The sequence below is a fragment of the Puntigrus tetrazona genome, chromosome 2 (assembly GCF_018831695.1).
Source record: "Puntigrus tetrazona isolate hp1 chromosome 2, ASM1883169v1, whole genome shotgun sequence".
Taxonomy (NCBI): domain Eukaryota; kingdom Metazoa; phylum Chordata; class Actinopteri; order Cypriniformes; family Cyprinidae; genus Puntigrus; species Puntigrus tetrazona.
This window is the reverse complement of record NC_056700.1, coordinates 24,261,216-24,276,912: the sequence shown is the minus strand read 5'-3', so window position 1 is coordinate 24,276,912 and position 15,697 is coordinate 24,261,216.

Genomic DNA, 15,697 nt, shown 5'->3' with positions numbered 1-15,697 from the left:
TGATTTGATTAATAGGCTGACTTTGCTGCACATAAATTTGATGTTACTCCCCCAACTAATTTAATCTTGTAATGCAATGACATCATTCTCATAATTTTGACAAAATATTACTTTAATGTTATGCTTTACTTTAACGTTATGAGATTATTCTCAAAACCATTCGACCATATTATGTTAATGTGGCGCTTAAGTGATATATTTCCGTTCGAATCCAAACAAGGAGTCATTTTCTCTCTCTAAATATGTTTTCTGTTTCCAGTCAGCACACCTTTTATAACACAGATATGAACTATTTGATTTAAAATGAATAATACTTCACTGCTTTGACTGACTTGTCAGACTCAGTCTCGATGGACTAGGATTGCATTCGATTCTGACCCTGCAGACAAGTGCGCGGTGACATTTTACCCATAAAGCACAGCGTCCCTTGTCGTTTGCATCTCTGTCTCGCACTTTTATGACCTCAAAATCCTCAGAGAAGCATCGGCTCGATCCGCTCCGTTTCCAGGCAACGGCGTGATGCTCTGCCGCTTTCCTCGTGGCCCAGGGACCGGTCCTCTCCGGAGCCTATCAGCTCACCGCTAAACTGCCGCTTTTCACCGTCACATCCGCAGACCCATTTCCATCTGGCAGTCTCCGGGCACCGCTCTAGCCCAGTCGCAAATGTCCCACCGTAAGGGGCTGGAAATGAAGCGAGCCGCTCAGCTAAACTTCACAGTGAGACTCATTCAAAGTCGATGCGAGAGAACAGAACTGTATTTCACTCACCGCCTGATAATGGCCACGGTCCCGCTGGAGACTCATAACCTCAACTTGTTTCGCAGCTCTGAGTTCCTACAACTTCTGAGTTAAAAAACATCCATTAAGCAGCAGCTCTGGTTAATGGATGCAGCGGCGCTGTGTGTGTTTGCTAGAATGAACCCAGCGGTATTGAAGAACGTGGACTTCCTTTAAACCTGTGTTAGACCTAGAAGGGGGAATTAACTTCAAACGCATTCGCATATTTGTGATTCAATTTAAAAGAGCCGTAAATCTACATTTCTCTATCGTTTTGTAGTTTTCCCCTGGCGTTCACTACACGTGGCTCTAGCAACCATTCGAGAATTTAAGATTATTTACTCGCTGTTGTTTTTAAACCCGATATATTTCTGTCGAACGAAAAAAGGGGAATTTCACAAGATCTGTTTCATGAATAACAAGCCGTCGAGCTCAGTCACAAGAAAAACACCAAAAAAAGCAGCATCAAAGCAGTTCTTATGATTTGTGTAGTATATTTCAAGCACATAAGTTTGGCGCGAGGAAAAACAATTGTCAAAAGTCCTTGTTTTGATTTGACGGTTGAATAATGAACCTTGAGGGAAAAATTATCATTAAATAATGACACAATTATTAGCTCCAATGCGAACAGAAAAAGTTAAAATACATATAATAAAGAATTACAATGTTGTTTGCAAGTTTGGGGTCGGAAGGTTTTTCAATGTTTTTAAAAGAAGTCTTTTTATATAGGAGCCTGTTTCACGCCACTGAATAAAAAAAAAAAAAAAAAAAAGGTTATTGTGAATTTTAATCTCACAATTCTGACTTTTTTCAGAACTGCATGATAAATTCTGCCTTTTTTAAATTTGCAATTGCAAGAAAAAAAGGCAAAATTGCATGTTTTACACTGGTAATTGCAAAATAAAAGTCAGAATTGCAAGATATAAAGTGACAATTAGAGAAAAAAGTAAAGTAAAAACATTGTGTGATACAAACGTGCAATTCTGACTTTTTCTAACAAGTACTTCTTTTATTTTTTTATATAGTGGTGGAAAACGGGCTTCCATACTTTTAAGACTGCAATTATTTGATCAAAAATCAATTTGATCAATTATTTGAGTTAAATCTGTAAAATGCTATATATTATTCAAAGTTAAAACAACGGTTTTCTATTTGAATATATTGAAAAATGAAATTTATACCGGTGGTGCAAAGCTGAATTTTCAGCAACATTACTCCATTCTTCAAGCTGATGAAGTTATTTCAAAACAAAACACAATCAAAAAAGCAGATAAAAGCTGGGCTGTTACAAAAGGTTTTGTGAATTACATGATTTCGCAAGGTTTCCTCTTTCTGGCCAGGGTAGAGAGTTTTGACTTTTGATAGTATGTACTATCAGAACAAACTCGAACAACAACTCAAACTGTATGTGACATTTCTACGACAGCCGGGATGAATGAAAACCTTCGCAGACCAAAATGAAACAGCTTTTTAATGAACGCAGAGGCCTGGGAAACCGTAGCCCGTTTATGAATGTGACAAAAAATCATCAAAGGGAAGCTGTCTGTGCATGCTCCAACTAAAACAGCCTTCCCCCAAACAGATATTATGAACAAGCTGGCATTTACAGTCTGACACCTTGCCAGGTTTCTGTCGCTCTCTCTCTTCTTCTCAGCAGCAGCACACATATGCTCTCTGAGCCGTGCGCCGCCGTTTGAAGTGCTAAACTTAATCCGTCCATAATCCCTCACACAGAAAAGGCTAATCAAAGCAAAAACTATGGAGAAACACCCATGTTGCAGAAGGGATGAAAATGAAAGAACCGAGATACCTTGAAAGGAACAGTTCGCCAACAAATGTTTAATTGTCTGAAAAAATGTACTCATCCTCAGGCCAAACAGGATTTAGATGAGTCTGTTTCCTCGTCAGAACAGATCTGGAGAAATTTAGCATCACATCACTTGCTCGCCAAATGGATCCTCTGGAGTGAATGGGTGCCGTCAGAATGAGAGTCCATAAAAAACATCGCAGTAATCCACAAAAACGTATTTGCAAGAAACAAGTCGATCATTGAGACGGTTTTTAACTTCAAACCATTTGAAGCCTTTTCTTTTTCCTTAATATTGCATTCTCCGGTGAAAACGCCATCTTGTCTGAATCAGGTGAGAAATATGCACAGATCAAACACTGTTTACAAGAACAAAACGGTACTAAAAATATGTTGGTGAATTTTGACATGAGAGGACAACAGGGGATTTACGTTATCACTGGAGGAAGCGTTATAATGGATTATGGACTTATTTTCGTGAGAATTGATGGTTTAAAGTTAAAATATGCAATATTATACATGCATATTTTTGCTTAACACAATGCTAATTGATGGACTGGAGTGGTGTGGTTTACTTGTGAATTATTGTGATGTTTTTATCAGCTTTTTGGACTCTCATTCTGACGGCACCCATTCACTGCACCAATGGATACAAGTCATGCAATGACTAATTTCTTCAAACCTGTTTTAATGAAGAACCAAACTCATCTACATCATGGATGGTATGAAAGTGAGTAACTTTTCAGAAAAGTTTAGGTTCACTATTCCTCAAATGGGTTACTTCACCCCAAAATAAAGATTGCGTCATTAATAACTTAACCCCATGTCAAACCCGTAATAGCTTTGTTTGGCTTCTGAACACAATCTAAATGGGTCAAAAGATGCGATTTTGCGAGATGCGAGTTTTTGGAGTGTTACAAACTGTTAATGCACAGATAAGATACCTGAAGTTAGACTAAAGACCAAAGACTAAAGTTTTAAAACCAAAGCAATATTCTTTGTAAAAGTTATGACTTGCCCCCTAAAACACCGCCCCACTTTTCTACGTCACAGATTGGGTTTATTTTATAACGCCGCCCAAATGTTTACACAAATAAAGAAGGCGGAGCTATTACTCTCGCTGTAGTGTTGCTGCCGGCGCCATGTTCCGGAGAAAGCAAAACCACTTCGTCTTTGTTTCCAAAAGAAGACACAACTAGAAATCAACGGTTAAGTTTTATTTACATCACTGCTCCAGAAAAGTTCGACATAAATATTAGAGCGTGTTCAGCGCCTAATGCTCACAGACATTGTCAAAATAGTCTATCTGCCATCATCGGTTTGTTCTTTACGTGCATTTACGCTTTCCAAAATGGTGCTAGGTTGATGCGGAGATGCACAGAGGAAACAAATTGATGAAGAAAGTCGTTATTTTAGTTTCCGTTTGTCCTCACCTTCGTAACCATCGTCTACTGTGGCTGAAAAGCATTATGGACAAAACGCTCCTCAGATGCTGACATTTCTGTGTGTTTAATCCTGTTTAATGAGGCTAAATTTAGCCTGTGTTTTCCGCTGTGAAGGTGACTAGTCCCCACAGGAGGTCTTTAAAACATGCGAGGGGACCGAATGCATGTCCCCGCTGTCATTTGTGGCTTACAGGCCGATGCTCATATTAGATTTCCAGCTTTAAAGGGAGCGAAAAAACGTATTTCTTGCCTGTAACAAGTACCATTGATTTTTACAGCTGTCGCGCCCATGGCCCATTCGGAGCGCGCGGAAAATCCTCTTTAATTATGACAATGGTAGGTGGAAGCGACTTCGCAACACTTCATAAATATTGGCTGCACACAATAGCGCATTTACAATGAGTATTTCACACCGTAAACGCAGAAAATAAACAGGAAGTACAAGGTGCTAAATGCTTTTGATATTCTGAAGTTTCACACAGCCGCAGCAGTTTGCCAGGAGAATAAGGAGGAAGCAGATGGTGAACCGCATTTAGCAATCACCTCCCTCCAACCCCGAGACCAGACCCACGCTGCTTTTACTGGCACCTGTGTGCTTGCTGCACTGACGTAATGAGCTTTATCTGTTCATTCATCTATCCATTCATCAATCTGTCACTCCCTTTGTCATCCACCATCAATCCGTCCATCCTTTCATTCATCCGTTCATCCAAAACTATCCAAAACACAATCAGTTCTGGGAAGATTACTTGGAGTCTGTTGCTTTTTGATTACTTTTAGGTTACTTCATTGCTATTTTGTTTATTTGAAAGGATGCCAATGAGCCAGTTGATTATATTTTTGCTGTAATTTTTTATTAATAAATGCGTGTATCTATAAATGTATGTATTTTATGTAAAATGTTTTTTTGTAAAGAAAAAAAAAAACATAAATAAAATATATTCCATACTTTACCAACAAGATAAAGTGCATTAAAGATTGAATATTAGATAAAAAAACATAAATATTAATGTGTGTGTGTGTGTGTATGTATATATATATATATATATATATATATATATATATATATATAAAAGCAAAAAAAAAATGTATTTTGCTCAGATAATATATGTATGTGGACTGTCTTTATTTATTAAGTATATAGAAATACACACACATACAGTATATATTTTGAAAATATATTATAGTTTATATACTTATACATTTAGATTATTATAATATATAGTTAATACATAAACATAACATATTTTATTAAATCTATACATGCATGTTTGTATTTATATATACATGTATATAATAATGTGTTATATATAAATATAAAATTGTATTCATTTCTTTATTTTTATGTATATATGTAAAACATGTGGTAAGTTTGTGAGGTTTGTTTTCGGATCTGCTGGGAATGTCTATGTCTTTCCAGACTCTTGAAGCAGGATTCAGTGTTGTTAAACTCTCCATGAATTCCCCCTGTGGGATCAATAAACTTCATCCATTAATCTTGCATAAAGGCTGCATTCATCTAGACTTAGTTAAAGCAGTCAGATAAACATGTCTATTTCCAGAAGAGTGAAAAGGTCTTAAAGATGTCTGTTTCATGAAAAACATTCCCGCTCTGACTGTCAGGGTGTAATACTCCTTAATCTGATAGAAAGATAAACATTGAGTCTTTCGCTTAAAAAAAAAAAAACCAAAACATTTGGCAGGAAAACAAAAAAACAAATTAACTTCTCTGATTGCTTCTTCAGAGACATAAACCACAGACAGAGTGACATTCAAAGGATCTGTCAGGACCCGGAGACGAAGGAAAGCTAGAAGGAGCTGAGATCATCGACGCACATGGAGAGTGAATGCCAGGATAACTGAGACTGACTGCAGTCTTATCACAGCCAGACACCACTGTAAACAAATCCATCATATGCTGTTTAAGAAGAGCCCGAGCTGTAATACAGCATTACACATGATGGGAACAATCTGTAGTACATCCGTACTCTGGCAGTTTTCCTGCATAATGCTCTTCTCCGTGACCTGAAAGTTTCTTCAAACTTTGTGCTGGACTTTAAAGAGGTCAAATCATGCAAAACATAAATTTCCTTGCTCTTTTGAAGTTGCAGTTTGACATATGTGCACAAACAACGAATAAATCATGTATTAGATCGATGCAAAGAAAGATATTATAACATGAGAAATGTTAAAAGAAAAGTATTAAAACACAGAATGTTTCATTCTAGAGCTCAGAAAACTCGGAAAATGGTAACTAAATGGAAAATGGTAACTAAAAGCTTGACTACCATTAATTAATTAATTATATATATATATATATATATATATATATATATATATATATATATATATATATATATATATATATATATATATATATATATATATATATATATATATATATATATATATATATATATATATATATACATATATATATATATATATATATATATATATATATATATATATACATATACATATATATATATATATATATATATATATATATATATATATGTGTGTGTGTGTTTGTGTGTGTGTATTTTAATAATTATTTTTATTTAAAAAAATTTAAAAGTTTTATTCAAATTTAAATTTTATACTAAATAAATATGCTAATAGTATTAAATTAAATTAAATTAAATTAAATTAAATTAAATTAAATTAAATTAAATTAAATTAAATTAAATTATGTGATTATGATTTTGGGGGATTCAAGTACACTTTTTAAAATATAAAACATATAAAACGTATTTAAAAAAAGTCATTTAAATTTAAAGAAAATTTCACTTTTACAATTACTATTTTTACTGTATTTTTGAATAAATAAGTAAATAAATACCGTAAATAAATCTGTGCTGGAAAATAAATAAGCCTTGGATTGACTTTGTCAATTTTGGTGGTCATGTGCTGATATATTTCTCTGTCTGACAATAGAAAGTTCATAATTATATTTTCTAGCTGTTTGGTTTGAAAAAATGCGCTTGTATTTTAATAAATCTGATACCCAGTCACAGTGTAAACAAATAAGAATAATTCACGCTACTAATTTGAACAACATACTGGAGGAAAAGTCACAATGGCACATTAACAACAACAAGAACAGTCTAAAAAACTCTCAAAGCCACTCATTTTTAACAGCAACACTAGCTTACAATCAAATTGAGTAATAAAACACATTAAAAAGGCAATAATGCTTGCATGTTTTGTTCCAACTCTCTCAACGGGTAAAAATGATTGATGATTTTCTCGAATGCATTTACAGACTCCCGTGTGAGAGGAAAACCTGCTGAATTCTGGAGGTGAGAGCGGAGGACGCATTTGTCATTGCACCGCAAACAGTGGCGTCTGAAACGCTCCATTTACAGCACAAATCAACGGCGGCAGCCTCAGCATCCGTTTAAAGGTTAAAAAGAAGCAAAGCCAAAGAACGGCAAAGAAAGGGAGAGAGAGAATGATGTCTGGGCCGGGGAAACTTCGTGAGGTCAGCAGTGCTGAAAATGGCAGTGTTATCAACAAACGCACCGCTGCTGCTCTTTGCAAAGGGCTGGAAGATAGAGGCTGGGGTTAAGCTACGGCTCGCTGGCACACACAGACACACACAGACACACGGTGCTGGAAAACACATTCCCGCCGGTGAGTCTGTGAGAGGGTTTTTAACAAGAGCTGGGTCTCAATTTGCTCCCTAGTTTAGTAGCAAACACACAAGGAGTCTTTTTGGGACGGTCCCTTTGGCAAAAGTAGTGATAAAATATGCCATAAAAGAGTAGGCACTGGCTGATTCTTCTGCAGTCTGCGAACTCATTTTTGGTGTATTTTGTATTTATGTAAAATGTTTTTTAATTTTTAAAATAAATGCAACTCGATGAAATTAAAAAAAATGTTTTTACAATAAAATAAAAAAAAATTATGTACACTAAGTTTTGAAAATGTATGTAGTATTTTTACATTCATGAATAAAATGATAATAAAAACATTGTGTAAAGAAAATATTCTGACGAGTTCTACTTCTTTCTGTCAAAAAAAAAAAAAAAAAAATATATATATATATATATATATATATATATATATATATATATATATTTTTTTTTTTTTTTTTTATAATATTATGTGTTTATACACACACATTTAAATTTTTATTTTAGCTAAATATTTTAGCTAAACTAATAAGTAAAACTGGAATTGCAATTTTATAAAAATAATAAAAACTATTTTGATTAATTAAAAAAAAAAAAATATATATAATATATATATATATATATATATATATATATATATATGTAGTTTTATTATTATGTATTTATTTTACAATATTTATGTGTTTATACACACACATTTTCATTTTTATTTTAGCTAAATATTTTAGCTAAAATTAAGGGAATTTAATTCAGTAACTTAACGCACTAAACTAGTAAGTAAAGCTGGAATTAAAATAATATAAAAATAATAAAAATATTTAGATTAATTTAAAATAAACATAAAGTGCACATTAAAATGAAAACCAAAAATATTTTTAATATAAATAAATATGAATTCAAAAAATCAATAAAAACAAAAACAGGACCTAAATCATAAAGTCATCAAAAATGGGTCACAAGCACACTTCAAACAGCACTGTATTTTTACCAGCTACAATGAAGCTACACGGCGCGCAAAACAAATGATACCAGCAGTATCCTGCACGACCTTAACAGTGTTATCAAGTACACCAGTGTCTAAATTTGTACTGATTCCCAACATAAAAAATGAAGCGATGTAATGAGACGCAGCCGACACCTCATCAGTCGTCAAAAAGACAGGACAGGAAATTCAAATCAGAGGTTAATGTACAGATGTCAGCTTATGCAATTCTCCAGAGACCCCGGCTTCAGTGGGCCAACATTAGCATAGACCGCAGGGCTCGAGGGGAGAGACTGATGACCAGAGTAGATGCGCTTTCAAACCCCAGGAGACTCGCCATCGGCGAAATGAATTGGTAACCAGAACGGAGGCTGAATCAATGCAGCAGGCACTAGCATTAGAGCTTCAAAAACACACAGAGAGAGCGAGAGAGACTTGATTAAATGGTCTGATTACAAACCACCTGCACATTAAAACACATCAGACCCATGAAAATGATTAATGAGCACATACCAAACACATTACCGGCAGCTTGGGTGGAAGGGGGTTATGGGAATATTATATTTTATGAAGAGCGGTGCTCAAAGTCAGTGACATGATTTTAGGGTGTTGCTAAGGCACGGTGTTGTTGCCAGGGTGGTTTCTTAATAGTGATACTTACCCTAGCTAACATTATATACTATTAAGGGAATAGTTCACTTAAAAATGTTAATTTGCTGAATATGTAATCACCCTGAAGCCATCCAAGATGTAGATGAGTTCTTAACCTGAACAGATTTGGAGAAAATTTGCATTACGTCACTTGCTCGCCACGGATCCTCTGAAGTGAATGGGTGCCGTCAGAATGAGAGTCCGAACAGCTGCTAAAAACATCCACACCGCTCCAGTGCATCGTTTAATGTTTGGTGAACCTAATGCAACACTAAGATATTTGTAAGAAACAAATTCATCATTAAGACTTTATTAACTACATTGCTTTCTTAGGAGAGAAATATGCACAGAAAACAGAGAATGGAGCATTATAATGAATTACGGCCTCATATTCAGGACAGACATTATGCTTTAAAGTTAAAATGACTTATTGATTGATTCGTTTCTTACAAACACAGCTGTTTTTATCAAGATGGAGCGGTTGTAGATTATTGTGACGTTTTTATCAGATGTTTAGACTCCCATTCTGACGGCACCCATTCACCGCAGTGGAGCCACTGGTGACCAAGTCATCTGTTCTGAAGATAAAACAAACTCATCTACATTTTGGATGGCCTGAGGCTGAGAACATTTTGATTTTGAATGAACGATTCCTTTAAATTCAATGAAACTGCATATGCTGTAAATGCAGGTGGATGATGATTGATTTGTATAAAATATTTACAGATAAATTATAAAATACGGTAATTAGCAAATTGTGCGGCCCAAGACACCTCACAGCAAGTAATGCGTTAAAGACAGACAGTTTTTTTCCATCAAGCAGCCGGGTAGCGAACCGAACCAGATTACACAAAAAGCCTGATTCAATCATATAAATGGCTTTTCTTTTAATGAATTCGGTTCAGATGAAATGAATGGGTCTGTACGGGGTCTTTCACTGACATTTCTCTTTCAATTAGATGGAGGTCTGATATTCACTAAGACTCTTGTGAGATACGCGTTAGATTGCTGCAAAAGCGTCTAGCTATTCCAAGGTTGAGTCTAGCTCCTCTGTGAATTTCAGATGAATATAGGTAACGTTGTGCTGACCTTGCTTAAAATGAGCAGATAAAAAAAATAAAAAATCTTGCACAGTATACGTGCTTCAATTATGTCATCTGCTCTGCTGGATTTAAAAGTGAACATGAAAAGCCATATGCATCCTGTTTTATTTCTGAAATGTCATGCATTTTATCTTCTGTCGGGATAACGCATGTACATACATTTTTATATACAGACCACGGTCTCTAAAAAATAAAAGGAGCAAAATTGTAGGGTCATGTGACACTATATTAATGCTGAAAATTCAGCTTTGCATCAGAGGAATAAATTACATTTTATATTAAAATAGTCATTTTAAATTGCAATAACATTTCTCAATATTACAATTTTTACTGTACTTTTTTATTAAATAAATGCAACCTTGGTGAGCATGAGCAACTTCTTTCATATTATATATATATATATATATATATATATATATATATATATATATATTTTTTTTTTTTGGCCATTTAACTATAATTTTAATCATAAAATGATTTTAAAACTAATAAAATGTACCAATACGTCCCCTTAAAACCTCAAATAGCCATTTATGCATACGCTCCGCTGCCTGTTGTTTATGAGAGACGGGATGTTATGCTTCTGCTTTTTTCTACAGTGTTGATTTTGCCATTTAAACTGAGAATGAATTGCGAGCAGTCTTTTTGCAGAGTTGACTGCTCTTGACAGATTTCCCATCATGCACCACGGAGAGAAATAAAACGAATAAAGCAACGCCAGCCCAAAAAGGAAAGAGAACAAAACGTCTGTGAGCGAGAGAAAGGTAGACAGCTATTCCGCCAGTCGTCTTCTCCAAAATCACATCGTGCACTTCTCCTCAGAGATGTTCCTGCGTTCCTCGCCACTTAAACAACATCACACGCTTCTGAAAGTCTTAATTCCTCTCACTTTATTCTTCCGCTTTGGGGGGTCACGAAGCTAAACGCTCCTGCGACATCTGACAACGCAAAGATGAATTTCAAGACATTTCTTTTCAAAGGCCCATTCAGAAGACTCTCATTAATCAAGTTATGGCTTCACAACTGCCACTGGAATCAAAGCGACCCGAGTTGGTTTTCGGCTCTTTCTTTTCCTCTGCCATGTGCGCTCTGAAGAATAACCCCCCGCCGCCTGCATGTCTGGTGTCTCGGGGAGCAGGTCAGGGGATTGATGCCCCTCTCCAGCCGAGCTTGTGTGATCTACTTCTTCGCAGATACTGCCACATCGCAGGCGCTTTTCAAAGGGGCATTACCCGCTTTCTAAAAGTCGTACAATAGCATGGTGGGATGTCCAGCATTCCGCACGTCCATGTCATAACTGAGTGATGGAGCTCCTCTCAGCGTGCTTTAACAGATCAGCAGAAACTGCGGGGGAAACAGCTCGAGATGTTTAAGAGCTTTGCATTATTTGACAGAGACACCAATCATATTAAAACATCACAGCATACTGTGATTGAACACTGTCCCAGGCTGACGTTTAAACAATTTGACGGTCCATTAAAAAGAAAAAAAAAATTACAATATCACATAGAAATAAGTGTAAGCAGAGAGCAAATAAATATTTCAGCATCTCATAATTTGTATATATATTTTTTGCATTTACTACTAGATATTCATTTGAAACAAAAATATTTTATACATATATATATATATTTTTTTATAGGGTCTAAAAGCATGTACTAAAAATTCCATAGAAACAGATACATTTACTATAGTACTATAAATTATGATAATTTATATATTTTTCTATACATATATAATATTGTAATTATATATCATCTATCTTTAGATTATCTATTTAAATCTATAGCTATGATTTTTGTTAAACATATTTTAAAAAGTTTTTGCTCATAATATATATGTATATGTGTATATGAACTGTGTATTTTTAAGATGCATATATATATATATATATATATACACACATATATATATATATATATATATATATATGTGTGTGTGTGTATATATTTACATAAAATTTTTGTATTATTAACATTACATATAACATATAACTATCATATTTTACAAACATGAATACAGTACTCAACATCTGAAGTATATCAAAGAATTCATTTTTAATGACTTTAATTCATGGTTTTTATCCACTTAAAAATGACTAGTGTATACATATGCATGTGTGTTTATTTATATTACACACAAATATTATAAGTAAAGAAAAACTCCTAAAATCCTAAATTCTTTAAATGAAAATGAGTTTTCTTCGCCTATTTATTTCGATGTTCTGTTCGTGTCCAATTCCATCTACAGTCAGCATCACTCTCTAAACAAACTCCCTGCCAAACATTTCAATAAAATGCATGAATGCAAATTTCACCACGTATAACATAGACTATCAAATCGTTCCATTTCAATTTTTAGCAGCGAAATCCATTCAGAAATGCCACACACAGAGTACGAACAGCCACATATAAGCAGCCAGAAAACATCCTGATAGGTGAAACCCCAAAAAACAATTTAAAACCTGCGGTTTTGGACATGCCTATGTCAATGGAGCCATGCTGGGAAGTCGGGCGAGGGAGTAATATTCCGTTTCGCATCAGTGCTAGCACTCGGTTACTTTTAACAGCATTTTATTTGTTTACCCGACGCCCGCCAGCCGCACGGCATGAATTTATATTCCAATAAGAGGGAGGTGAGAGTTACACAGGCTGTTACGGTCTCCTTGTTCACCGCAAAACATTATGAGACCGCTGCAAAACCATCGCTGGTCAGAATGCAATGTTCCTAAATGCTAAGACGTGTTAAATGCAGATTATTGTTGGTTCTGGAACAAACAATGAAAAGCTCAGACCTACAGGGTGACATTACAGTGAAGGTTATCTAGAGTTTTGGGAGGCTAATTCTGGAACATTGTGTGTTTAACGGCTGATGAAATTTAGGAGCTAATTGGTGGCTAACTGCTTTTAAATGAGCCCCCGATGACCGGTTGTGTCTATTTGATTTCACAGACCTGCACGCTCTCTTTTATGTGGTGGGGCTTTGGGGAATACACATCGCTCGCAACATGATACGTTTCAAGAGCTTCCTCTCATCTCCTGCGTTAATAGCCTGTCATATAACCCACACATCTACAAAAAAAAATTCAAAGACTTATTAAGACGTGTCGTATTTTCAGAGAACGTGCTTGCTGCATATGCATAAGCCTCACTGAATGTTATAAAACATGGTTTAAGATTTACGCTGGTTGTCTTTTTAGAAATTGACACTTTTTCTGATATTATTCAGAAAGGAGGTGTAAAAAAAAAAAAGTACAATGATTTATGTTGAAATTTTTTTTCATCACAGAATTCTGAAAAAAACACATTAAACACTTTTTTTCGACATTGATAATAAAAAATGTTTCTTAAAAAGCATATTAGACTAATTTCTGAAGGATCATGTGACACTGAGAACTAGAGCAATTCAGCTTTGCATCTCAGGAATAAATGACATTTATCATGAAATATATTAAATACATAATTGTATTAATATGTCACCACATTGCTGTTTTTTGATCAAATAAATGCAGCCTTGGTGACTTCTCTCAAACAGTCTTCCCAGCCAAGTTTAAAACATTAGTTTATCCTGTGAAAATGGGCTACGTATATTATTATTTTCCTACATTTCTGACAAAACTTTAGCTTCAAGTAATTTTTTTTAAAGACAGAAAAACTCCCCTTCATATAGTTTCAAAAACAAACATGCATGAAACATTTAGTGTTCGATAAAAAACAGTTGCAATTGCATTTGTGTAAATGATGACGAAACACAAGGATCTTAGTTTTACCACAAAACAAGACCATCAAAAACCATCAGCTACAAACTTAAATATTCAGAAGATGCAAAGTTATAGTTATAGTTACCTATCCATTTGTCATTCACAAAACCAAATTTGTTCAAAAACCGACTAACATCTTTCATTTCCTGTCAGGAAAGCTCTAATGGCCAGTTCTGTGGATTCCTGCAGTCTGTTGTTAATATATCACGGTTTGAGCTTGTTAGCTCGCATTCGGCTCGTTGTTAGCACCGCAGATGACTCAAGGTGACCCGCGTGAACTTTCAAACGGCACGTAAAGATAATTGAAGCCCTCTCAACTGCGTTGGCGAGTAGGATACTCTTTTAAGAACATCAATTGGACTTGAAGCGCCTCCCTGGACACGTGTGAATTTTAAAGAAGAATACGAAGCCGTAGAACAGCGGACGGCTAAATTCTTGTCAGGGAAAACATCGCTGCCTTGCAGTTAACCAATTGCACTATCTCGAGGAAGTAGAGAGAACAATGAAGTCTTTGAGGATCAATAAACCGCCAAATGAATTTTCTCTAAACGTGTTTGATGCACTCGTATAATTCTGTATCTTTCCCTGTGACTCCAGACTGTCAATGCTTAACGATTTTATATCAGTCCGTTCTTGGCCTCTGACACCGAAAAATGCTGGATTCGAAAGCAAGAGTTTTCTAAAATAAAACTAGTGTAGAACAGAAAACTGTTTTACTTTATTTCAACTTTATTAAAAATACTCACGCGTTCAAAGGAGAAAGCTGTGAATTGCAATAAGAAATAAAAGCATGCCTTTAATTTTGCTCCTGTGCCTTCTGCCAGACAGCAGTGACATTAAATGGAAAGCAAATGGAGACTTCAGACTGCAAGTTGTCAGAAGACTCTTTAATATCTTAGTTGCTGCTCCAGGAAAGTGTCTATATACATTTCTGCAAAACCTCAAAAACATGCCTAAACATGCAACAATGTCTAGGTACAATGATCCCTAGTGGCTGTAAAACACCAACAACTCCCATCGCTTTTTACAGAAAATATTATGGCGGGAAAGGCTATTGACATATTTTTCATGGTTCCCTGCACAACATATTTTGTTATCACCTCCAGATGTTTTTGCACATTTGCGAATTAAATTGTAAAAAAAAGATTTTTGAAAGATTTTTGAAAAAAAAAACAAACACAAAGATTACTATCCTATGCTGAACAATGACATACAATTGCAATCTTTCTACTTCAAAATTTCACATTAAATTCAATGTGTCACTAGCCATCTATTTTTAATTATTTGCAAATTTACAAGCAGTTTGTGAGTGAAAAATCTTTGCGAGTGAAAAGAAAAAAGCATTGCGTGTGCGAGTAACAAAAAAGAACTGAAAAATGTCTAGAAGCGAACAAAAATGACATAGCTGCTTTTTAGAGCTTAGCGTAAATCATACATTATTTTTAGTGTAAATTATTCTTTAAGTGACCAAATTTTTCATTTCTAAATTGCCTTGATAAATACAAACATAAACAACATAACGCAACGCCGC